This window comes from Eumetopias jubatus, unplaced genomic scaffold (genome assembly GCF_037043125.1).
Source record: "Eumetopias jubatus isolate StellerSeaLion01/CBP00866 unplaced genomic scaffold, mEumJub1_p1.0 scaffold_3, whole genome shotgun sequence".
Lineage (NCBI taxonomy): Eukaryota > Metazoa > Chordata > Mammalia > Carnivora > Otariidae > Eumetopias > Eumetopias jubatus.
The window spans coordinates 8,671,449-8,697,781 of NW_028274809.1; the positions used below are offsets into that span (position 1 = coordinate 8,671,449).

General features: G+C 45.0%; 1 non-coding gene across 1 annotated transcript; it reads right to left on the reverse strand.

The window, feature by feature from the left end:
* Positions 1–23,813: 23,813 nt before the first annotated feature.
* Positions 23,814–23,920, reverse strand: LOC114210918 (U6 spliceosomal RNA). Its single transcript, XR_015767951.1, has one exon. It is a non-coding gene; the product is annotated as a U6 spliceosomal RNA (small nuclear RNA).
* Between the last annotated feature and the right edge of the window lie 2,413 nt (positions 23,921–26,333).

Sequence of the window (26,333 nt, forward strand, 5' to 3'; positions counted from 1 at the left end):
CGGCGGGAAGCCTGCTCCTCCCTCTCCCACTCCCCCTGCTTGTGTTCCCTCTCTCGCTGTGTGTCTCTCTCTCTGTCAAATACATAAATATGTAAAAAAAAAAAAAATCTTTAAAAAAAAAGTCCGTATCCTAATTCCAGAACCTATGAATATGTCCCCTTCCCGGGCAAAAGGGACTTTGCAGATGTGATCACACCTCAAGGGTACAGACCTTGAGATGGGGAAACGATTCTGGATTATATGGTGGGCCCAACGTCAACACAAGGGTCCTTAGGAATGGAGGAGGGCGGCAGATGAGTCCCTCTGAGGGAGGTGGGACTACAGGGGAAAGGCACAGAGGGGCGCCTGGGGGCTCAGTCGGTTAAGTGTCTGACTCTTGATCTCAGCTCAGGTCTTGATCTCAGGGTCGTGAGTTCGAGCCCTACCCTGGGCTCCAAGCTGGGTGTGGAGCCTACTTTAAAAAAAAAAAGAAGAAGGAGGAGGAGGAGGAGGAGGAGGAGGAGGAGAAAGGCACAGAGAGGCACGCTGCGGGCTTTGAAGGTGGAAGAAGGGGCCATGAATCAAAGAAAATGTGGGCACTTCTAGAAGCTGGAAAAGTCAGGAAACAAGATTTTCCCCTGAAGTCTCCAGACTGGAATGCTGCCCTGCCAACACTTTGATTCGAGCCCAGTGAGCCCCATGTTGGACTTCTAACCTACACATCGGTGTGATAGATGTGTGTGGTTTTAAGCCACAAAGTTTCGGTAACTCGTCACAGCGGCAATAGAAAACTGACATGCCATGACAGCCTGGCTAGTCGAGAGAGAAACCTTCAGAGCTGCCACAGGATTTTGAAAATTTTCTAACAGCTTTATTGAGTCGAGATATAATTCACCTATCATGCAATTCTCCATTTAAAGGACGCAATTCACCATAGAATTTTAAGGGTTTTTTACAACCTCAACCTCTGGGGAAAAACCACCATTAACCAGCTCCAAGTACATCTCCGGAGGCTTATGTAAAATAGTTTGCATCTTATCGGGGGTTCTTAAACGACTGATACCAAGGAACTCACCCTTGTCCAGTTGGGCTTCCTGACTCCGAGGTTCAACCTTGGGTGAAAGGAAGTGAATTTGGTCTTGGCTTAACAGTTGTGGGCGGAAGCCCTCTTGGGAGAGGGGCTGTCTTTGCGCAGAAAAACACCTCCACGTGTTGGGGGAAAGGCGAGCTCGGGGAACGTGGAAGGTGACAGCTGTCGGTCATCAGAGCTGGCTGAGTTGTTCCCTCTGAGAGGAGGAGCGGGAGGATGGAGAGAGGGGGGACGGAGAAGCTGGGGGGGGGGACGGGCACGGTGGCCCAGGCCGGAGGGTCGTCGGTGCCAACAAAGGCGGAAGAGGGGCAGCGACACAAGCAGCATCCAAGGATCCGTTTGAAGTCGTTCTTGCTGAGAACGTAAATCCTCCTCCTCGCGGGTGGGCTTTGGGGGGCTGGGGGGTAAGGAAAGGCCTGAGCTGCACACCTCAACCCGGCGTGCAGAGCAGGGTCCACACTCAGCAGTGGCCTGGGGAAAGCAGGTCGTGTTAGACGTGGCGGACGTCTGGTGCACGACTCCTCGGGCCGTGGAACGGACCCCAAGCGGCGCGTTCATCAAGTCCGAGGGGCCAGGAGACAGCCCCACCCCACCCCCCCGCCGACGCGCACACGCCAAGCTCGTGCGTACTTGCACACCGGCGCGGAACGCTTTGTCACATTCTTGCTGTGTCACCCAGCTTTTTGCCTTACTTGAGCCAGTAATTAGTGTGCGTTTCAAAAAATATGTTTTCTATCACTAAGTAACTAGCGTCCTCCTGGCTTCCTTCCGTGCCCCCAGACTGCAGACAGAGGTTGGGGTCCCCGGCCCCTAGTATATATTTTCCTCCGTGTGATCCCCGAGACCCTCCAGTGCCAGGGTATGCTCTGGGAGCTTGCAGAGCACCGCGCCCTGCAGCAGCCCGCCGGGGGCACGGAGGCCTGGCCCGCGGTAAGGCAGGAGTCCAGTCTGCAGCTCTGGCCCGCGCCCCCTGGAGCCGGCAGAGCCCACCCAGGCAGGCGGCGTCCGTCTGGGGCACATTGATGACCACACCCCCGGGGCGAACTGGCCCAGGCCCTCCCCCCGCCCACCCCACCCCCGAGTTGTTCTGAGGCCGATCTCCCAGAAGCCCTACAACTAAGGTCCTCTGTTTCCTTCAGGAATTCTCCAAGGGATTGCCCAGTTTTTTTTCTTTTAACCTTTGAAACAAGAGGTTCTGATTGTAGTCCCTTTGCCCAGACCATTGTCACATCCCCTAGCCTGAGATCAGAGCGTTCTTATGTCGTCCTCTCTCCTAAATACAAACTCAGGCCAGGGGCACAGGTGTCTTGTCCTGTGCTTCTAAGGTTAGCAGTGACTGCTGTCAATGAGTTCAAGGAGGCTTTCTGGCAACTTCTTAAGAATAAGAGGAACAAAATATAAACTTAGCCTCTAACAGACCACCCTGACATTCTTAAAATTCTAAGTTTAATTTTCAGGCAAAGATGCTGAACATCCTTGGGTCCTCTAAACTCTGATCTGTGTTTATTAAATTATCCGCCTTTATGCTATTTGGTTCATTCAAAACATTAGCAGCACAGTCATGTATTTTATCCATAAACTAGGACAAACATTATTTTATCATACATTAAAAATAAATTTAGAATCTGAGCTCTACACAGAGAGTGATTTTTGCCCATCATGCTCGTCCCTGCATCCCCAGCATTGAGAAAAGTGCCTGTCACCTAGTGTGCACTCAATACTATTTGTCGAAGGAGTCAATTAACTAATTAACTGATCGGTTTTTACAAATTTTAAAAATACCTGAAAATGTCTTTAGTGTTATAGCTCACAGTGTCCTTGCAATACTAAAGAAGAAATAATGCAGTCATTTTCACCTTCTTTTTAAGATATCTCCTCTATCAATTGTGGCTTCCTTTAAGTGGATTTAATGTCTTATTAAGAAACAAGATTGGAGATCCCTACAGCATTAAATATCTCTTCCCTGAAATGAGAGCATAATATAGTTGCACTAATAATTCTGAAACTTTTGAACTGATGGAAATTCATTAGAAAAAAGCTAACCAGGGGCACCTGGGTGGCTCAGTTGGTTGGGCGACTGCCTTCGGCTCAGGTCATGATCTCAGGGTCCTGGGATCAAGCCCCGCATCGGGCTCCCTGCTCGGCGGGAAGCCTGCTTCTCCCTCTCCCACTTCCCCTGCTTGTGTTCCCTCTCTCGCTGTCTCTGTCAAATAAATAAAAAAATCTTTAAAAAAAGAAAAAGAGAGAGAGAGAAAAGAAAAAAAGAAAAAAGCTAACCATATTAGCTCTAAGAAAGCCATGATGTAATAAAAATTCAGGGGTGCCCGGTTGGCTCAGTGGGAAGAGCATGCACTCTTGATCTCGGGGTCATGAGTTTGAGCCCCATGTTGGATGTAGAGATTACTTACATAAATTTTTTTTTGATTCCAGAAAACCACAAGTTAACCCCTGATTTTACTACTTACTATCTCTGTGACATCAAGAAAGTTCACGGAACCTAGGACTCCTCATTTGTAAAAATTAATGTAACACCTCACTCTTCTGCTTCATAGTTGCCATGAAGATCAACACACGTGAGAGCACATTATAAAACACCACTCAAAACTAAGCCATCCTAAAAAATACTCATGTATGATCATACACACCAAAAATGAATATCTTAATTTTTTTAAAGATTTTATTTATTTATTTGACAGAGAGAGACACAGCGAGAGAGGGAACACAAGCAGGGGGAGTGGGAGAGGGAGAAGCAGGCTTCCCGCGGAGCAGGGACCCCGATGCGGGGCTCGATCCCAGGACCTCGGGATCATGACCTGAGCCGAAGGCAGACGCTTAACGACTGAGCCACCAGGTGCCCCAAATATCTTAATTTTCAAAAAGTCAATCAGATAGCTAAACAGGAGTTAATCAGATAGTTAATTATCGTTTGTATTTCCTTGAACCCCACTGCTTATGTTTATTGGCCATTTGGATTTCTACCTCAGTGAATGATTTTTTCTTCCTCTGCCTATTTTTCTCTTGGGCGTTTGCTTACTAACTGATTTTCAGTAACTTTTTATCTAGTTAGCATATTTACTCCTTACCTGTCATGTATGTGGCAATTACTTTTTCCCAGATGATTTTATTTACCAGATGGACATTTTACATTTTTACGTAGGTCAAGTTTATCAATTTTTTATTTTAGATATAGCTAGATGATAGATAGAGGTGTGTGTGTATATATATATATGTATAAAGGTATGTAAACATATATGTAAGCATTGGCTTTTGATCAGTGCTTAAAGAGAGCTCTCCAACTTTACGATTATAAAATATTTTACCTATATTTTTCTTCTCTGATCGATTTTTTTTAGGGAGGAAGGGGGTGTGGGGAGGGGAAGAGGGAGAGAGAATCTTAAGCAGCAGGCTCCACCTCACGACCCTGAGATCATGACTTGAGCTGAAATCAAGAGTCAGATGCCTGGGGCGCCTGGGTGACTCAGTCAATTAAGCGTCTGACTTCAGCTCAGGTTGTGATCTCGGGGTCCTGGGACTGAGCCCCCGTGCCAGGCTCCCCACTCAGCAGGTAGTCTGCTTCTCCCTCTCCCTCTGCCCCTCCCCCTGCTGTGCTCTCTCTCTCTCTCTCTCTCTCATATAAATAAATAAAATATTTTTAAAAAAAGACACAACCCACTGAGCCACCCAGGTGCCCCGATAGATTTTTATATTTAATTATTTGATCCATCTGTAATTTATTTCAGCATAATATGAACAGTGGGGAATCTAAACATTTTCCCCCAGTGATGAGTCAATTGCCCCGAGGTCATTTATTGGCTAACCTGTACCCTCTAGACTGATCTTAAATGCCATTTTTTTTTCAGCTACTAAACTCCCACCCAAACTTACGGTCAGATCTGGACTCTGTTCTGTTCTGCTCAGTCTACATATGTCTATGACAGCATGACACAATTTTGATCACCATAGGTTCAATAAAAGGGCCTTTATGGGGGTGAATCTAAGACATCATGCTGAGTGAAAGAAGCTGGGCACAGAAGAGAACATTCTGTAAGATTCCACATCTATGAAATCCTAGAACAGGTGAAACGAATCTATCGTGACGGAAAACTAACCAGTGGTTGCCTCCATCAGGCCTAGCATGGGGGAGCGGATTTGGGAGGTCAACCCCAGCGGGTCACATGGGACCTTCTGTGGAGACGTGCTATATTTTGGCGGGGTTGGCGGTCACAAGAGTGTATACCTTTGTCAAAACATATCTAATTGTAACTTAAAGTGTATTATCATATCGTATGTAAATTATACCTCATCTAAAAATATCTAATAAGGCAAGTCTCCTTCTCATTTCATTGTTTCCAAAAATTGCTTTTCTGTGCCTTATATAATTATTCTTCCAGATGAATTTTAGAACACATTTATAAAATTTTTTCAAAAATTTCATCAGACTCATGATAGGAATTGTATTAAATGTATTCATTAATTTGGGGTACAACTGACATTTCTCTATTATTAAGACTTTCCATCCATAAAGAGGATGTATCTCTTCACTTATTCAAGCCTTCTTTGGTAAACTGTTATCATTTTGGTAAAAGTATGCCATACACATTTTTTATGAAGTTATTTTAGGATATATTTTATATGTGGTTCTTATTGTTAGAGGGCTCTTTAAAAAATCATATTTCCCAACTCATTTCTGGTATATGAAAAGGCTCTTGATTTTTGTTTATTTACTTTGTATCTGGACACATCACATATGTTTCTTATTGTTTTAATACTCTGTTAAGTTGATGTTACTTTTTAGGTGGATAATCATATTATTTGGACATTTCATGGTTTGTCTTTTATTTTTCAATTTACCCTCAACTTTCTGTTTCTTGCCAAATTTAATCATCTGAAGCATCTAGAGCTTTTGAATAGTTGCTATGATACTGGGTATTTCTGTTTTGTTCTTGATTTAATGAGGTTGCCTCTGTTTTTCCTTGAAGTACAATGTTTGCTGTTGGTTTCTGATAAATACTTTCAACCATGCTAAGGAATCATATGCCTGTTTTTAGAATTCTGAGCATTTTCGTCAGAAATGGATGTTGAATAATATCTACTGTGTTTTCAGCATGTGCTTAGGTCAGTGGCTCTCAATACTGGCTTCACATTAGAATCACCTGGAGGGGCGCTTGGGTGGCTCAGTAGGTTAAGCTTCTGCCTTCGGCTCAGGTCCTGATCCCAGGGTCCTGGGATGGAGCTAAGTGTCAGGTTCCCTGCTAGGCAGGGAGTCTGCTTTCTCCCTCTCCACCCCCTCCCTCTGCTCATGCTCTCTCCCTCAAATAAATAAATAAAATATATTTTTTTTAAGATTTCATTTATTTATCTGACAGAGAGAGACACAGCGAGAGCAGGGACACAGCAGGGGGAGTGGGAGAGGGAGAAGCAGGCTTCCCGCGGAACAGGGAGCCCGATGCGGGGCTCGATCCCAGGACCCTGGGATCATGACCTGAGCGAAAGGCAGACGCTTAACGACTGAGCCACGCAGGCGCCCCTCAAATAAATAAAGTCTTAAAAAAAAAAAAGAATCACCTGAAATCTTTAAAAATACTCTTGCCTGTGTGCCCTCTCAACTAGATTCTGATTTAATGGTCCAGAGTGGAGCCTAGACCTCAGCATTTTAAAAAAGCTCTTCTGGTGATTATAACATCTACCCAGGGGTGAGAACGATTGAGCTGGAGCTTTGCTTCCCAAACTTTAATGCGCACACAAATCATCCGGCAATCTTGATAAAATGCAGATTGTGACTCAGGAGGTCTGGGGCTTGAGATTCTGCATTTCTTGTCCTAAGAGTGGGCTCCTTAAACCACCAGCGTGGGCAGCATTCAGGAGCTTGTCAGAAATGCATACACTCAGCCCCAGACATACTGAATCAGAATCTGCAAGTTTACAGGAACCCCAGGTAATTCTTACATGCACTAAAAAGTTTGAGGGGCACTGAAGATAATTATGTTTAAGGGTTATTTTTTTTACTTTTATCCTATTAATGTAATAAATTACAAGACCAAATTTCCCCAATTTTTAACTACTCTTGCACTCTTATAATAAAACTGGCTTGATGTGCTGATGAATCAGATGTGCTAATGTTTTATTTAAGATATTCAGACGAAAGATTGATCCATATTATCTTTTTGTGCTGATTTGCCAGGTTTGGGTATCAGGGGCTGTCTCAAGGGTTATTTCTCCATATTCATGCCTAATTATGTGTACTTTTTCTTTGTAAAATTTGCCGGAAGTCTTCATCATTTGTTGATCTTTTCAAGGAATGTTCTCCTAGTTTCCCCTTTAATATATGTTGACTTCCTATGGATCCTAAAGTCTGTTTTTGAAACGTTCTTTTTTAACCGTTTCACGCTATTTTAATTATTGCAGATCTGGGTAGCATTTTAGTAACTCTTACCAAGAGACTTTGGTAAATCCATTGAGCATTCTAAAACCTCCCTTTGGTCTCTAAGTTCCTCACTCCCTCCAGGAGACTGGTAGAATGTCAGGAGATATGACATCACTTCGGAAAGGCTTCACTATGTGCCACTCAGTTGGCTGGCAGAAGCTTGTCGGGTAGGTATGTGGGCTTCCAATCTGTCAGGCCCGAAACACATTTACCTTAATAAATGTCTTTACCACATGCTGAGAATTCCTGAAAAGGAGCCTGGGACTCTGGGACCAACCCAGCCAAGAACACTCTGTTCCATCTTCCATCTTAATAATGAAACGCTGACTGCTTGCTAAAAGATGCACAATTTATTTTAAATATATGAATAGGATGATTGTTTAAAAAGAGCTCCAGCTGGTTAAATTTAGGTCCTTGCAATAAAACTCTTCTCCAGCCCATTCTCTGGCTTTGGGTCCCGGAGGGCGGCAGGTTCTCTCGACTAAATTGGAGACTGTGGTCTTGCGTGTTCAGGTTTTCCGGTGGTGGTTTTGATGTTCTGAGTCAGGGCGTCAGCAATGGCTCTGGCCTCAAAAGGACTCCCTCCATGACTTGAGTGATCCACTTCTAGACCACTCTTGCCAGTTAGGAAAAGTGTCCTTCAGTAAAATATTTTCAGTGAACCACTGGGCAAAAAATCAGGTGGCTACTTTCCTTTGCTGTGATGAGGCAGGTTCTCTCTCTCTCTGCTCCTTTGGATGCATTGACTTCTGGATGTCCACCCACCAGGGAGAGAAGGGCCTTCCTGAGCATTAAGCTGGGGTTCGCCAGGCCTTCTTCTGCAAGTTCTCACGCAGCTTCAGCTAACAAACGGCCTAGCATCCAAGTAAGTCTTGTCAAAGCCCCAAGGCTACCTGGCCTCCTCTCTTTGTCTTGGTCACCCTGTGAGGTCTTTTTCCCATGGCTTCCAACATCCTCTCCTCCAGGGGTCACCTAGGTCCTGTTAACATGAGGATGGACCAGGGAGGATGCCCGGCTATGGCTTGGGGGTGACACAGGGCTGCCAGGACTGCATGTGAAAGGGTCTGGGTTAGGAGCAGGTGGGGCTGTGGGGACACTACTTCTAACGCAGAGGGAGAGAAGGGGCAGGATGGGGCACCAGGGTGGGGCACCAGGATGACGGAGAGTGTGTGAGAGCGAGGGAGCATCACTGAGCTCGCTGTGCTCTCTGCTGACCTGTGCTCAGAGAGAGGAAGAATGAGTGGCCTGGGTCCGGCTGTCTTCCCGAAGTTGAGGGCTAGAGGAGTGAGGGGCAGGAATGGGCCTGTGGTACAGGTGGAATGGAAGGTTAGTAAAGGGAAGAAGAGGGACGGGAGGTTGAAGTACTGGTTGCATTTCAGGTGAGAAGAACCCTCACTGCAGAGCCAAGGAGAGCGGACTTCAGTATACAGGCACTGGCGAGCAGGAGGAACTTAAGAAGTCTATCTGGGCAGCGGCTTGCGGGATGTCTGGAGCTGTGCACTCTGCTGTTCACACTCCGCTCATCCTTTGAGCTTGAGCACAGTGTATCAGGCAGGTTCCTGCTGAGCCATGCTGCGTAACAAACCAACTCAGCCTCGGCAGTGGCTTAGAGCTGCGGTTGTCTATTTCACATCCGTAGAGCAGCAGGTTGTCTGAAGCAGCTCTACTTCAGGCTCTGGGTTCCATTTAGTTTTCCTCCATGTCTCTCCTTCTGGGACTGGTGGCCACCTGGAGTATGTTTTTCCCACACTGGGAAAACAAGAGAAAGTGCAGCAGAAAGTGTGATGTGGGTAGCATCACACATGCTCTTTGGAACTGTCACTTCTGCTCAGATTCCATTTGTCAGAACAAGTCATTTGGCCAACGCCAACATTCACAGAGCAGAGAAATATACTCTGCTTACTCTAGTGGGAGGCAACTCAGCATCTCAAAGCAAGAACATGGATGTAAGATTGGAAACAATGATTTGATTACCACCAACACCAACTAACTTCTCCAACAACTTTAGCTCCTGTTTCGTGGGTGGCCATGTGGTATAATAGGAGTGCTGAAGAAGGTTCGGGGGTCCTGGGTTCTAACTCTGCAAAGCATTTAGTCTTTAAGACTCTCAATGTCCCCCTCCTCCACAGAAAATCATTGTCCTGGTTGCTTTTCAAGATCTCCTCCAGCTCCAGCCATCATGAGTCTTCAATGCTCAGATGGCTCCATCTACCACAAGCATGATGGACTTGGAAGAAGTAGAGACCAGAGGCCAAAGACCCTGAGATGAGCATACAGGAGGGCAGGCCTGAAATGGAAAGAAGAGAGTGAGTTTGCAAAGTGCCAGGAAAGAAGAAGAAAGCTGAGTGTGAAGGAGATTCTGGTGTTGGTAAGCAAGGTTATACATTTGATCACTGTTCCATGGGCCAGTTTTTGACACTCTGCCTGACAGGGCCAGTGATTCCTGACCAGAATGACATGACATGTGGAAGGTTTTTAGAGAGAGAGAGCAGGCCTGAGAGATCACTTCGAAGCATTCTAAGCAGATGAACAAGAATCAGAATACAAACATAAGTTCAGAACCTTTTCATTATTCCACGACCTTCCATCTGGATTCCAATTTGTGGGTCAGGAGTGATTTTGAAACCAAGAGTGGCCTTCATCCCTTTAATCTGTCAGAGCTGTGAAATTGAATAGTTCCCAATAAAATTCAACAAATGAGTGTTAGATGTCTTTGGATGCATACAAGGGAGTCTGTGAATCTAGCCAGGAGGAAGCATATAGGAAGGCTGTCAGATAACTCAGAAGGCCAAGGGGAAAGCAGAAGAAACAAGCTCAAACACAGATCAGGGGCCAGGGTGGCACTGTGTCTGCAGTGAGTCAACATTGACTCTTTTCTTTTCCATCCTGTGTCTCTCTACTTGCCCCTCATATCTCAGAGTCCCAGGAGAGTCTAGTGGATGGAGCGTAGGTCCTCTGACCCAAGGAGTCATGGGCTGGGCAGTCTGAGTTCTATGATGGGCTCTGAAGACCCCTTTGGTCTCTCCAGCAATCAGGTTGGGAATTTCCTGATCTACTGCTTCCCAAAGACAGCACCCAATGGGATAGGGATGAATCTCCCCAAAGAGATTAAGGGCTGTTAAAAAGGGGCAATGGATATTGGATGAGCCACAAAACAAGTACCCATGACAAAGGGATAGAAGAGCACTGGAATATACCATTGCAAGGGTAGTAGACAACAGTTCATAGAGTCACTCTCGGCCATGATGTTTGGAGGGGACTAAGACCCAGAAGGAGATGCCAGTAAGGATACCCTAAGCCCCAGACCAGGCAGTCCCATGGCATTCCTTTCTGTGCCTTTCTCTGGAATGGCCAAAATGGCTAAGGTTTGTTATCCAAAAAATGCCATTTAACTCCTTTCCTATCTTCTACTTTACAGTAAAATAGCTAATATTTATAAAGCAGTTACTATGTGCTGGGCACTGTTCCAATAATTAACAGAAATCATCTCATGGAATCCCCACAACAATCCTTATTAGGTGGTTACTATTCTTTTTTTTTTTAAGATTTTATTTATTTACTCATGAGAGACAGAGGAGAGGAGAGAGAGAGGGGGAGAGAGAGAGAGAGAGAGAAGCAGAGGGAGAAGCAGGCTCCCAAGGAGCAGGGAGCCCGATGCGGGACTCGATCCCAGGACCCTGGGATCATGACCTGAGCCGAAGGCAGACGCTTAACCATCTGAGCCACCCAGGCGCCCTAGGTGGTTACTATTCTTATCCCCATTTTACAGATGAGAAAACCAAGGCATAGACACTAGCTCCCTAGGCTGGTGAAAATTAAAATCAGGATTCAAGCCCAAGTAGTCTTGGTTGGAATCATGCGATCCTTCCGTGAATACTCCTTCAAAGACGATGCCCCGGGTACAGAGCTCCCTGGAGGGACTTAGGAAATATACTCAGAGGTCTTAATCAGGGGAAACTGGGACTATTTTGCAGGTGCCTGGGACAGGAAGTAATCATGAGGCCCAAGGAGGAGAAAGAGACTGGGAGAAGGCGGTTTCTAAATTTCATAAAATAAAACACAAGGATGGAAAGCTTTAAAACCCCTGGAGGATTTCTCTAAAGTGTTGAACTGTGGAGAGTTTTAAATGGCTGCTCATATCCTCGCATTCCTACTTCAGCTCCTATCTGGCGAGGGACTTGCATTTCCTGTGGGTCCCCGGGATGGTTTCTATTGCGTTCCTAACTCGTCTGTCACAAGGACTGGCCCATGTGTGCAGCCAGGTGTGGGGCCTGAGCACAGCTGGCTCTAATTTGAGGGGCCTTCTGCCATTTTAAGATGACCTCACCCCATTCCCTTGACTTTTTAATATGCAATTCACACCACTTTTCAAAAATTGGAGTAATGATTTGTTGGCTTCTTTTCTTGCATTATCCTGCAGTGTGAGTTCTTTTTGTTTAAGGGCTTGATAACTCCTCTTGATAGGGGGCTTGTAAACGTATCTACTAGAGGAGCGATGTCCACCATTCTGGCCATATTTTAGTCCCGGCCAAAGAATCCCTCTCCCACCTCTACGTTTGATGGGTGAATGCAGGACAAGGGGGTGATGGTTAAGTGGCTTTGGCATGAACAGACTTGGATTTGCATCTTGCCTCTGACCCTTAGCTGTATGACTTTGGGCAAAATAGGGGACTCTACTACAAGGTCCATCCCTGCAGCAGCAGGAAATGCCCGCTCCCTTGGTCCCTCCTGAGGTTGTGAGGTTTTGTACTATTGTGACCACAGCTGGTTGGCCAGGGTGGGCATCTGACCTATGAGTGGCTGACATGAAAGGAAAGTGGAAATGAATTAGGCCAATCAGATTCTCTTTCAGAAACATGAACTGGGAAAAATGAGCAGCAAATCACGGCAGCTGCCGGGGGGGAGGGGCAATGGGCCAGGGACCTGGCACAGGGCTGGGGGTAGGGGGCAGCTGCGTCTCAGTAGGCAGTGATGAAGCCTAGCAGGGAAGCCTCAGACCATCTTTTTATCAGATGACTGAATCCTGGTCCTAGAGCTGCCTTGAATCCACAACTCATCTCCAGGGGGCGGGTACAGCGTGGCTCCTGTGTTGGGAGTGCTGGGGGGACACCTCTCCATCCTATTATAAAAGAAAACGGGAGGCTGCCGCCATGTTTGCCTGGGGTGGGGAGGGGATGAAGGAGGCAGCCCACTTCATATCAGTGGGGAAAAACAAAACCTTTACACAGCTCTCCTCCCCTTGTGCGGGCTTGTGGGGAAGGGAGAAAGGAAAGCAGGAAAGAAAGAGAAGGTGCTGGTAGCTCCTCAGTGCTTCCAACATGTGTGCTAAACAGATAATCCATTTAGCAGAGAATATTAATGAGTTTGGGGCTGCCCAGGGAGGCCCAGACCCCAGGGAGAAGGAAAATTAAACTGCTTGGCCCAATGAGGAAGCCGAGTTTGGAGGAGGTGGAGAAAGGACCCCCAAAATGGAATCAGGGCATGTTGGGGGCACCTCTTCAAATGTCCAGGAAGCTGCAGGCTGTCAAGAAAGGTATACAGGGAGGGGCGCCTGGGTGGCTCAGTGGGTTAAGCATCTGCTTTCGGCTCAGGTCATGATCCCGGGGTCCTGGGATTGAGCCCCGCATCGGGCTCCCTGCTCCACGGGAAGCCTGCTTCTCCCTCTCCCACTCCCCCTGCTTGTGCTCCCTCTCTCGCTGTGTCTCTCTCTGTCAAATAAATAAATAAAATCTTTAAAAAAAGAGAGAGAGAGAGGTATACAGGGGAAGTTGCTGATGATGGAGACCTAGAGGATTTTTAAGACTATAAAAATATTTTTTAAAAAAGACTATAAAAATATTGAGTCAAAGAGCCCGCATTCCTGTGAGGTAAACCCCTTTCACCATCCAACACATGTAGTAAAACAGTACAAAAGATCTATTTAGAAAATACCTGAGAAGACAGGGCACCTGGGGGCTTCTGGATCCCTCAATGAACACTTACTGCCTGAGGAGCTGGGAGGAGGCTCTTGTTTCTAGAACCAGAAGAATCTGCCCCAGCACCTGTCCTGCAGCAGGTCACAAGGACTAGGGAATCAGGTCCACTGAGCGCCCAGCAGGTGCCTGGCACAGAGTAGGTGCGCAGCCCATAGCATCACGCGGAAGTCAATCAGTACCAACTCCTGAGTGTCCCCTGGGTGGGACATGTAGAAAATGCAGCAACAGAGACAGGACTTCCTGTTGGGGTGAAAGCCAGAGCCTTGCTGACCCAAGGGCTGAGAGGATACACGCATTTGTCAGGAGGAAATTAAATGGCCCCAATGCGTCTTCATCAGGGGATAAATGCCTCGAAGGGACCACAGTACCACCCACAAGATGAATGCTCCTGGATTGTGTGTGGCCTGTTTTCTCAGACCCCACGAGCCCTCATCACAGTCATGGAAGTTACCTGTATGCCCACGGGGACAACCCCGATTTACTCCCAAGGACCCTCTCCCTTTGCAAAGTTCCTTCAGGTATTTTCGGGGAGAGCACAGAGGTAATCACACACGAACTCCTGGACAATGCCATTTGGCACCTGCAGGCTGTGTATGGCCACCCCACCTGTACCTAGCACTGGTATCACCTCTCAGCTCGGCCTCCGATGTCCCGAACACCTCGGGGGACCAAAGCTGCACCAGTGTGCACATCACCGGGCAGATGACACCAGAGTGGTTGTGATGAATCCTCAGAGCTATGGTTCATAGGTGAGCAGTGAAGAATGTATCATGCTCTTTGACCCCAACTCTCAGGACAACAGAAATGAAAGACTGTCAAAGCAGAGCATGAGGGAGCAAACTTCAGTACTGCTGGTGAGTTTGGTGCAAGAATCACAATTATAAACTCATCTCCCTACAAGAGAAATGTACTATTCACTTACTCATTCATCCAAAACAAAACAAAACATGTTTCAAGGACTTTGACGTTTTCGCACTGAACTTGGCATTTCCAGTTCAACTCTTGTGAGGGGGCACCCTGGGTCTCTTGTGATAATCAGCGGTCATGTCTGAGATACAAACGATGATTTCCTCTTCTCCCAGGCATCGCTGGACTTCACTTCCCAGCCTCCTTTGCAGTTAGGTGAGACCACGTGACAGTTCCCATCAAAGGAATGTGTGCCGAAGGGACCTATGTCGCTTCTAGGCCTGGCCCATGAGAAGCTCCCATGTGTGATCCTTTATGCTCTTCACCCCTCAGTCAACTTGATGAGGACAAGCATGGTGACCCTGGAAGTGACATGCTGAAGATAGCAGGTGGCCGCGACCAGGGCCCAAGAATCTGTGCGGAGAGCAGAGCAAGCCTGCCAAGCACAACACCCGCTTTGGACCTCCGACCTCGCTCAAGCCCCACGGACCGTGCGGTTTATTTGTTACGGTAGCTGGCATTGCCGTAAGTAAGCCAGTTGGAAGATCTATTTGACCATAGAGAAAATGTCCTGTTCTAAAACTTTGAAACTTAGATTTATTTATTTCACAGAAAGAGAGAGTGAGCAGGGGGAGGAGCAGAGGAGGACAAGCCGACTCTGTGCTGAGTGGGGAGCCCTACGTGGGGCTCAATCACCAGACCCCAAGATCATGACCTGAGCTGAAATCAAGAGTCCAATGCTTAACCGACTGAGCCACCCAGGCGCCCCCGTTTCCCTTCTTAAAGCTTCCCAAACCAACTTGATTTTGGCAAGTACTAAAAATTAATATACAGTGTTAAGTGCATGGACAGGAACATCATGACCTTCTTCAACAGCTTAGCCTGGGTGGCTCCGTCGTTAAGCGTCTGCCTTCAGCTCAGGTCATGATCCCAGGGCCCTGGGATTGAGCCCCGCATCGGGCTCCCTGCTTGGAAGGAAGCCTGCTTCTCCCTCTCCCACTCCCCCTGCTTGTGTTCCCTCTCCCACTGTCTGTCAAATAAATAAATAAAATCTTAAAAAAAAAAAAGTCACATCTCTTTGAATTTCTAATTATGTGTCTACAAGCTCCTATTAGCAGAAAGTTCTGTCCTTCCATCTTGAGGCCTCCCCAACACGCACCTGCCACCAAGCAAAGAGAACCACTGCCATCTTTGTCTCGATGCTGCCACCCAGTGTCACTGCTGAGAACGGGTCCCCAAATCTGCAGAATGCTATGGACCACACTGCAGAGATGCCCCTGCTTGTCCCGGCCCTCATCTGAGCTCCAAGGCCTCAGTTTCCTTAGGTCACCTTCGTGAGCTTGGGATTCTGCCCAAACTTCCACACCAGCAGGGTGGCTGAACCGGGGATGCCCAGCCTCCGCCCACGCGGTGCCTGGAACAGCACAGCCCTGTCAGCCCAGCAACCTTGGCCAGAGTCCGCTAGATGACCCCATGGGCCTCCCTCACTTCAGATCTCAGGGAGAAGGGGCTGGGGTCTTAGATCTTTCCTCCCTGGGGGCTCTTAGTTGGTGTGTGCCAGAACTCTGCACACCAGGGAGGCCTACACCTGCTAAGCCTGTTCCTCACTGACCCCCACCTGGAAAATGAGAGCCCACTCTCTTTCCACTGCAAAACAAAGGGGCCACCCAGTGACTCTCAGCTCCAGATCGGACTCTAAGATGTCCTCCTGTTTCGGCCTGTTCAAAAAAGCAGCTGGGAGCTTTTTCTTCTCTATGAAAAAAAAATTGCTGCATATTACATTGAGTTGAAGGGAATAGATGATGGGCCCCTGGGAAAATATTAATTTCTATTTTGTTACAAAAACATACAGACTGCTGAGAATCTGATCCCCTCATTTTGCTTGTAAAACATGTTTTGTATTAGTTCATTCCTATTTTCACAGTGTATTAATTTGCATTCACTTTTTAGAATTTGGCTAATGGCTTATTAATTTTTTAAGACTGACTGTAAGTGAACTTTCCCTTCAAATAAATACATTAAATCCTCCAAATAACCAACCCAAAAAGAACTTGTGAGCCCAGCATAGCCAGTCTCCCCTCTCTGTGCCCACACTTGTCGCCTGTGTGCCCCCACTTTCCCCCAGCCTGTGGTATCTGATCCCCAAATGCTCTGGCCTAAGGGCAGGCAAACCAAGATCTTGCCCTTTTCTCTATCAAGATGAAATTTAGTTTTTTGGTTTTTTTTTTTTTTTTTTTTTAATTAAAAACAGGTAAGACAGAGGGAAAGGAAGACCCTACAGTCAGGGTAAGACTAGGTGGATTGACAAAAAGTATGAGTGTAAGCCCCACGATAGGGTGCACTCGCCTCAAGCTTTGTGCTTCCCTCTCCCTGGACGCAGGGTCTGCTGGGTGCTTTCCTGATTTTGAGAATTCTCTATTCCACCCCAAGTCCTTCTGGGGTATTCACTGGGGTAAGAACTCCAGTCAAGAGTCCATGGCCAGTGGGTGGCCACAGGGTCACCTGCACCCCCTGCCCCAAGCCCACCTGCCCCCAGGTATCTGATGGGAAGGAGGAGCAGGCTGCCAGGAAGGGCTGGGCCCCTTCCTCCCTCCTGCGCCGCTTCGCCCCACTCTGCAGAAGGGCCATCTCCTCCCACGTGCTATTGATTAAATTTATCAATTCTCTTCTTCCTCCATTTTGTTTAAATTTATTACTTCCTTTTTCTCCTTTCTCTTGGTTTGTAACTTAAAGGGAACAAAGTTCATCAGGTATGGACTTGATTTATTGTTTCTCTTTTTTTCCTCTCTGTAATATAAGCACTGGGAGCAATAAATCTCCTCTAAGTACTGCATTGGCAGCATCCCAGAAATTGAGATATGTCACTTTCATGGTTTTGTTCTTTAAATAGTCTGTGGAGTCCTAAATGTCTTCCCTAACGAAAGGTTTATTTAAGAAAGGATCTTCTCTGCCGAACACAATAGAAACAGCTGAAAAAGAGGTTCACCTCGAGGAAGGGAAAGGCAGGAGATAGAATGATCATTTGTTGATAATGTGACTTTATTCCTAAAATAATCAAATGAAAAATTGAATTCTTAGGACTAATAAGAGTTTAGTTAAGGTGAACAGATATAAAATAATTCACAAATCAATTCCTTTCCTCTACACCAACAGCTAGAAAACAAAAAGGTGGGGGCAGACCCCTATAGACCATAGCAACTGTAAAAGGAAAATACTTAAGAAATAGCTCAACAGGGGCACCTGAGTGGCTCAGTTGTTAAGCGTCTGCCTTCGGCTCAGGTCATGATCCCAGGGTCCTGGGATAGAGCCCTGCATGGGGGGGGGGGGGTCCCTGCTCGGCGGGGGGACTGCTTCTCCCTCTCCCACTCCCCCTGCTTGTGTTCCCTCTCTCGCTGTCCCTCTATCAGATAAATAAAATCTTTAAAAAAATTAGCTTAACAATAAATTGTGCAGAAACAAATAAAAACTGAGAGTTGTAAAAGACCAGAAAATACAAAGATATGTCATGCTTGTAATAAGACTCAATGTTGTAATGATGTTTCTTTTCATATTGATGTATATATTTAAAGTAATGTCAATCAAAATCTCGATGGAAATTTTTAGGAAACATGCCCAAATGATTCTGAAGCACATCTGGAAAAATAAAGAGACACAACTTTCCCCAAGTCTTCTCCTGGGGAGGTGAAGGTCTGGGCTGGGAGAGGGGACATAAATGGCAGGGGTGGGAGGCAGGTGGGGACAGAGGACTGGCCACCATCGGGGCCTTGCAATCCCTGAGCTTGGAAAGTGGTCCTGGCTGTTAACTCCTGGATGTGACTTCGAGCATTTCCCACTCAGGGGGAAATAAAATAAAATATTCACTGAGCATCAGGCATGGCTACATTCTTGGTGGAAGTTGGGCTCTTTTGTTCTGTAGCAGTCTGACTCTCCTGTCGGTATCGGAGGGCCAATACATCTTCTAAGAGCCATAAAAAGAAATCTTCAGTAGCAGATAATACTTTTGGTGTGTCATTTAGTGACAAAGATAAGGAAGTTTCTCGATGACAGTGTTAAAGTATAAGCAGGGTATTATTTGTCCATATAAATTATGGCTGAGGCCAGGTTAATTTTTTCTAAGGTTACATGTGGATGAGAAAAAGGGTGTTAGCATTTTTATGAGGTCATGGAATGTCAGGACTGGCTAATGTTTCTGAATAAGTATCTCCTGCATGGAATTTAAGCCTCCCCAGCTGCCTCTTAGAGGAAAGCCCAAATGGGTGGACAGCCACCCACGGTCTGCCGTTTCTGTGTTAGAGCACTTGCTAAAAAAACTCACTTTGCAATGTGGAGGCCCACAGATTCACTCATGGCAGAGAAAGACTGATCATCACCCTCCTGTCCCTTTGGGATGCTTGACCAAACAGTGAGATGCGCACATGCCTGTTACCATACTTATTGATTTCGTAGGATCATCGTCGCTTTTCAGGTCCCATGCCCAGAGGCCCTGCTATAGAGGTAGATTAGTTACAGATTAGTGTTTGATCGTACTCCTTGGGGCTTACAATAAGGCTTTTCCCAACTCTCCAAAAATGTGCAAAAAGGGGAGAAAAGATTGCCCTCCAAGAGTCATCAAAAAGAGCCTGGTAATGGGGCACCTGGGTGGCCCAGTTAAGCATCTGCCTCTTGGTTTCAGCTCAGGTCATGATCTCAGGGTCATGCGATCAAGCCCCACATCAGGATCCAAGCTCAGTGAGAGTCTGCTTGTCTCTCTCCCTCTGCTCCTCCCCCCAGCTCATGCTCTCTCTCTCTCAAATAAATAAATTTTGAAAATCTTAAAAAAAAAAGAAAGAAACTGGTAAGAATACCCCCAGTCAGGACTCAGCCTGACACATGCCTGACCACCACGATACCCAAGAGAAAGAATGGCTAACATTTGTTAGGTTTCTGTATGGACATAGGTTTCCCATCTCTTGGTATATACCTAGGAATGAAATTGCTGGGTCAAATGGTAACTCTATGTGGAACTCCTTGAGGAACTACCAGGCCATTTTCCAAAGTGGCTGCACCATTTTACATTACCACCCACAGTGTATGAGGGCTCCAGTTTCTCCACATTCTTACCAACACTTGTTATTATCTGTCTTTTTGATTATAGCAATTTTAGTGGGTGTGGAGTGGTAGCTCATTGTGGTTTTGATTTGCATTTCTCTGATAAACACTGTTGAGCACCTTTTCGTGTGTATTGGCCTCTGTATATCTTCTTTGAAAACTGTCTATTTAGATCCTTTGCCCATTTTCTAATTGGTGAGAGGCACTTTTTCCCTCCTGACACCAGATACGTGGTGTCTTTTCCAACCTCACTTCTCCGACACCAACTGGACGTCCAATAATTCAATCTTATCCTAATACCACCTGGAGTTCGCATCAGACTCCACAGGTTTAAGAGCTCAGCACCACAAGACTGCCCCCACTTTGGAAGCCAGCCACAAGTACTGCATCCAGGTTACCTACACTTCTGTCCAACTTGGCGAAAAGTCAGGGGTTCCCACCCACCCCAGGTTCAATAATTTGCTAGGGTACCTCATAAAGTTCAGGAAAATCCCAACGATTTGGACAGGAGCCTCTGTCCTCATGGAGTTGGGCTGTGCCATCCTCCTGACACGTGGATGTGTTCACCTACTCAGAAGCTCTTGAACCCTGTCATTTAGGGGTTCTTATGGAGGTTTTATTATGTAGGCATGACTGTGCCATTGGTGATTATCTCAGTCTCCAGTCCCTCTCCCCTCCCTGGAGGTTGGGGGGTGGAGTTGAAAGTTCCAAGCTATTAATCAAGGCTGGTCTTTCTGGGAAACAGCCCCTGTCCTGAAGCTACCTCGAGGTGGACAAAGAGTCAACTCATTAGAAAAAAAGACACTCCTGGGACGCCTGGGTGGCTCAATCATTAAGGGTCTGCCTTTGGCTCAGGCCATGGTCCCGGGGTCCTGGGATCCAGCCCCCCATCGGGCTCCCTGCTCAGCAGGAAGCCTGCTTCTCCCTCTCCCACTCCCCCTGCTTGTGTTCCCTCTCTCACTGTCTCTCTCTCTGTCATATAAATAAATAAAATCTTTTAAAAAAAAGACTCTCCTATCACCCTTATCACTCAGGAAATTCCAAGAGTTTTAGGAGCTCTGTGCCAGGAACTGAGAACAAGGACCAAGTATCTTTTTTATTATACCACAGTTAAGTTATACGTCTTCTTGTTACTCAGTTATAAGAGTTCTCTATATAGTCTAGATACTAGTCCCTTATCAGATACATAATTTATAAATCTTTTCTCCTGCTCAGTAGGTTGTCTTTTAACTTTCTTGTTGGTGTCTTTAGCACAAAACTTTTAATTTTTATGAAGTCCAATTTACCTATTTTTTGTCTTAGTGCCCAAGGTGACAAAGATTTATCTCTATTTTTTCTAAGAATTTTATAGTTTTAGTTCTTATATTTAGGTTTAGGATTCATTGGGGGTTAATTTTGTATGTAGCGTGAGGTAGATATACAACTTCAATTTTTTTGCATGTCGATATCCAGTTGTCCCATAAGTATCATTTGTTAAAAACCCTATTCTGGTAGTGCCCCTCTACATACCAGATGGGATGCTGTGTGATACATGAATCACTTAATAAAGCCAATCGGATCTGCAAAACAAACAAACCAACACACACGCACACACACACACACACACACACACACACACACAAAACCAAGCTATTCTTTCCCCCGTGGATTGTCTTGGCACCCTTGTCAAAAATCAGTTGACTGCAAATGTGAGGTTTATTTATGGACTCTGAATTCTATTCCATTGATCTATATGCCTATCTTTATGCCACTACCACGTTGTCTTAATCACTGTTTTTTTTTAATTAAATTTTGAAATTGTAAAGTCCGCCAAATTTCTTCTATTTCAAGATATTTTTGGTGTTGTAGGCCTCTTGAGTTTCCATATGGATTTTGGGATCAGTTTGTCAATTTCTGCAAAGAACTGGAATTCTGTCAGCTGGAATTCTGACAGAGATTGCTTTGAGTCTGCAGATCAATTGAGGGAATATTACCATTTTAATAATGTTAAGTCTTTTGATCCATGAACATAGGATGTCTTTCCATTTATTTGGAATTTTAAAATTCAACAATATTCTGTAGTTTTAAGAGTGTAAGTTTTATACTTCAGGGGCATCGGGGTGGCAGAGTTGGTTGAGTGTCCAACTCTTGGTTTCAGCTCAGGTTGTGGTCTTGGGGTTGTGGGATCAAGCCCCACATGGGGCTCCGCACTTCAGTGCAGACTCACCTTGGGATTCTCTCTCCCTCTCCTTCTGCCCCTCCCAAGATAATTACATCTTTTAAAAAAGAGTATAAGTTTTACACTTCTGTTGTCAAAGTTATTCATTTCATTCTTTTTGGTGTTATTGTAAATGAAATTTTTTTAAATTTTATTTTCAGATTGTATAAGTGTACAGAAATACAACTTGGTTTTTGTATATTAATCCTGTATCCTGCAACCTTGTTGAACTTGTTATCAGTTCTAATAATTCTTTTTAAAGATTTATTTATTTATTTGAGAGAGAGAGGGAGCAGTGGGAGGGACAGAGGTAGAGGAAGTCTTAAGCAGGCTCCGCGCTAAACGTGGAGCCTGACATGGGGCTCAGTCTCATGACACTGAGGTTATGACCTGAGCCAAAACCGAGTCAGGTGCTTAACCAACTGCACCACCCAGGCACCCCCCTAATAATTCTTTTCAAAAAACTCTATATTAAAATTATAGAAGTTAGGAAATCTTCCTCAACCCACCTCATTCCAAAAGTTCAGAGAACTAATTTCACATAAAGAAAAAAATTTAAAAATCCCACCCAAAGTGTCTGTAAGAAAAATACAGAAAGAGAATAAGAAGCAGAATAACATCCATACAGACAATAAGTGAAACTATACCAACTATTCCAAGTCAAGAAAAAAGACATTACAAAAATCATAATTAGAAAAACTCAGCAGTGAGACAATAGCACTTAGGACAAATTCAGAAATAAACAATAATTTCAGGTATGAAGACTAAATTAGAAAAAATACAAGAGCAAATCAGATGATGCTCATGAGAAATAAAATGTGAGAAGTACACATAAAGGAATTCAAAAGAAAATGACAAATATAGGAAATAGTCAAAGGAATGCTTGAAAATGAAACTCATAACAAGGGAACAGAACAAATACTAGAAACTAAAATTCAAGGAAATTTCCCTGAAATTAGAAAAAAGGGGGGGGGGAGTGTGGGAGAGCAGAGATTTGATACTACATTGCATTAGTCAGGATCCATGTAGGACAAAGAAACCACAAAGGAATTTGAACAGGAAAGTTTCATATCAGGGATTACTAACTGTAACAGGAGGTTGGAATAATGGAGGAATGGTCAGTAAAGACTAAAAGGAACTTTAAAGAATAAAGAAGTAGCAGATAAAGGGCAAAATCTCTACACCCAGGTCTGAGACAGAGGTACAAAGAAAAGGTCCTCCTTCCTCAGAACTGATGCCAAGACCTTGGAAGGGGACACAGCTGTGACTCGCTGGATGGTGGAGAAGTTTGCTGAAGCTGAAACCACCCAAGGGAAAGCCAAGGGAAGTTTTCCATGGATAGTGCCCTGTGCTGCTGACCACCAGGCTCTGCTGGAGCTGAGAGCTCCATGCATGGCAGGCACTGCATAGGCTTATGCATGAGACACACTAGAGTCAAGAAGAGAAACCCCTTCCTCCTCCAGTGCCCCTACAGCATGCTCTATTGACAAAGTTTAACTCTCAAAGGAGAAAGAGCTATGGGGTGCAGCTCCATTATTGCAGAGCAGACAGTGAAGATGGTTTTGGAAGCTGAGAATCAATAGATGAGTAACTGGTGCATATATGTTAAAAAAAGAATACAATATACTTGAGAAAACTGACGCAGAATGAGCAACACCAAGACATATTTTAGTAAATTGACTGGATATTTAAGGGAAGGGGAATCCTTTAATCATCAAAGTGAAGAAGAACAAGTGACTTACAAGGGAAAGAAAATTAGATTATCATCAGATTTTCAACAGCACTTCTTTGTATCCGAAAAAAAAAAAAAAAAGGTGTGAGCTATCTAAGGCAGAAGTGTGAGCCAAGGATTTTATATTCAAGAAAACTGACTTTCAAGTGTAAAAGGTACACACTGTTATCAATGTACAAGAACTCAGGGAATACTGTTCCCATGAGCACTTCCTGAAGAATTTACTAGGGAACAAGACTCAGACTGCCAAAATTACTAGCTACATCAGCATAAGAACTAGCAGAGAGCATTAAATACATAGTTACTGGTAGAACCAAAACTATATGAGGCTTAAAAGGCAGAGAATATGGTATATGAAGGCTATAAGCTCTATTGATGTAGCTACAGAACAGCTATAAACATTGGGGTACAAACTTTTTTTTTTTAATATGGAACACTTCATGAATTTGTGTGTCATCCTTGTGTAGGGGCCGTGCTAATCTTCTCAGTATCATTCCAGTTTTATTCTATGTCCTGCTGGAGCGAGCACGAGAACTTTTAAACTCTTCTATCATTCCGCTGGTAGCAGCATTAGTACTGATATTCCCTGTTGTGTGTGTAATGTTGCCTAAAACAAATGAGTAATCATGAGCTATTTTAACTATCGTCCCCTGTGTCCTAAAATCAGGATGCTCAGTGTGGAAGAAAGAAGAGACAGCTGTAATTTTTTAAAAGATTAAATAAAAAAATCCATAGTCCTGAAATTTAATTGGAAAAACAGTATGAACTTGTGAGGTATTTAATCTATCATTCTCTCTATACCTAAGAGCTCCGTCCATTCAAAACGCCTGGAAACAAGGACCAATTCACAACAGTGAGCATCCCTGGAGTCCACATTGTGGTCACAAAAGGCCATTTCCCACTAAAAGTCAGGGCTGTACGGAGAAATGCCTGACAGCAGGAGGAGATGTACAAAAGGAGTCTGGACCATCCTGACATAAACGGAGGCACGCAAGCCATCATGGATAGGCTATATGTAGACTAGGGTAATGTCAAAAAACCCAGAAGCCAACCCACAGGGCTTCCCATTGGCCAAAGATAGGACAATTTGAGCTTTGAACATTGTAATAATTACTACAAATTGAAAGTCATCAAATTTATTTAAATCTGTGAGTTTATGATTATACTGAAAAAATGAACTTGGTCACCTGCAGAGGATAATAAGGAAGTAGCTTATTATTGTGCAAACTGATAAATATAGGGAATAAAGGAAGCATTTATCCTGCCTCTTCTACATGAGCTATGCCACTGGGTAACCTCATGGTAGATGAGAGGAAGCATCTGTTTATAAAAAAAATCCAGCAAATAAATGAAAAAGAAGTGATGGAATTAAACTATCATCGTTTGGTAGTGGTGGCAGCTCTGGTTCTTTTCATTACCTCATGTAGAACACTGGGACAGTCTCATCAACGACGCCATCATCTGTTTAACACTCTCAAGACATTTTCTCAAAGCCTATTTACTTACAAATTGTGTGGAATGACAAAACTAATAAGCAATAAAATGTGAATCATAGCACAATGAAAACAATATATGCCACCATCTTGGACCTCCAGTGAATTAATGAATCTAGGGACTGAGCATCCAAAAGGGAGCAGCAGCCTGACATTATGTGGCCCCTGATGAAGGAACATATCACCACCTAGAGTCTTGCCAAAAAGACAGAAGCCAAGTTTGATCAAGCTTCTAGATCCAGCGGACAATGAGCAGCAAATACAAAGGGCAGCAGAGCATATGGAACTGTCCCAGGAGCGGGCAGCAAACAAACCCCAGATGGTGGGAAATGCTACAGTCCAAGGGCTTGGATTCTTCAACAGATAAAATGAAAGGAAAGGAAAGGGATAAGAGGAGACTCTGAAGATTAAAGAGAGGTAAAGATGTATTTTTAAAAGTGGGCAAGACTGGGGTGCCTGGCTGGCACAGTCAAACATCTAAGTCTTGGTTTTGGCTTAGGGTCATGAGATCAAGCCCTGTGTCAGGCTCCGCACTCAGCGAGGACTCTGCTTGAGTTTCTCCCTCCCTCTCCCCCTGCCTCTCCCACTCATGCACTCGCTCGCTCTCTCAAATAAATAAATCTTAAAAAAAAAAAAAAGTGGGCAAGACTGAACCATAGTTTCTAGAGATGCACACTTGGATGCTGAAACTATAAAGAAACACAAGGAAGTGATTACTATAAAAACCAGGTAGTGGTTACTCTTGGCGGCGGGGGTGGGGGGACATGACTGTGATTTGGCCCAGGAACATGGAGGTGCTGCTGGGGTGGGTGGCTGCAACATTCCACCTCTTGGGTTACAAGAGCATTTGGGGTGTTTGCCTTACAATACTCCATTAAGCTCTACCTTTGTTTTGTGTTTTTTTCTATATCTCTATTTCAAAAGAGTTTTAAGTAAAAAGATTTAAAAAGGAATGTTGGGGTGCCTGGGTGGTGCAGTTAAGCAGGTGACCTGCGCTTGGTTTTGGCTGGGGTTGTGATCTCAGGATCATGAGATGGAGTAAAGCAACAGGCTTGCACTGAGCACACAGTCTGCTTAAGACTCTCTCTCCCTCCCAAATAAATAAATCTTTAAAAAATAATAAAATAAATAAAAAGGAATGTTAAAAAAATTGATGCATATGTCACTTAACACCATGGTACAAATAGCACACTTCAGGAAATCCTGAGCTTTTCCAAAAGCCTGGCTATTGAGAGGCAATAGAAGCCACCTTGCCACAGGAAAGTCTCTCTCTGAAGACCTCTGTGCCCCTTTGGACTGGGTGGACTTCAGGGTGGGGGTAGGGAAGAGTACAGCAGGAAAGTGAGGTCTGTACTGGACAGCCTGATGACACAGTGGGCAGCCAGTGAAGGCAGTGTGGATGGGGTGGGGCGTGGGGGTAGGGTTTCCTATCTAAATACATCCCAAGCA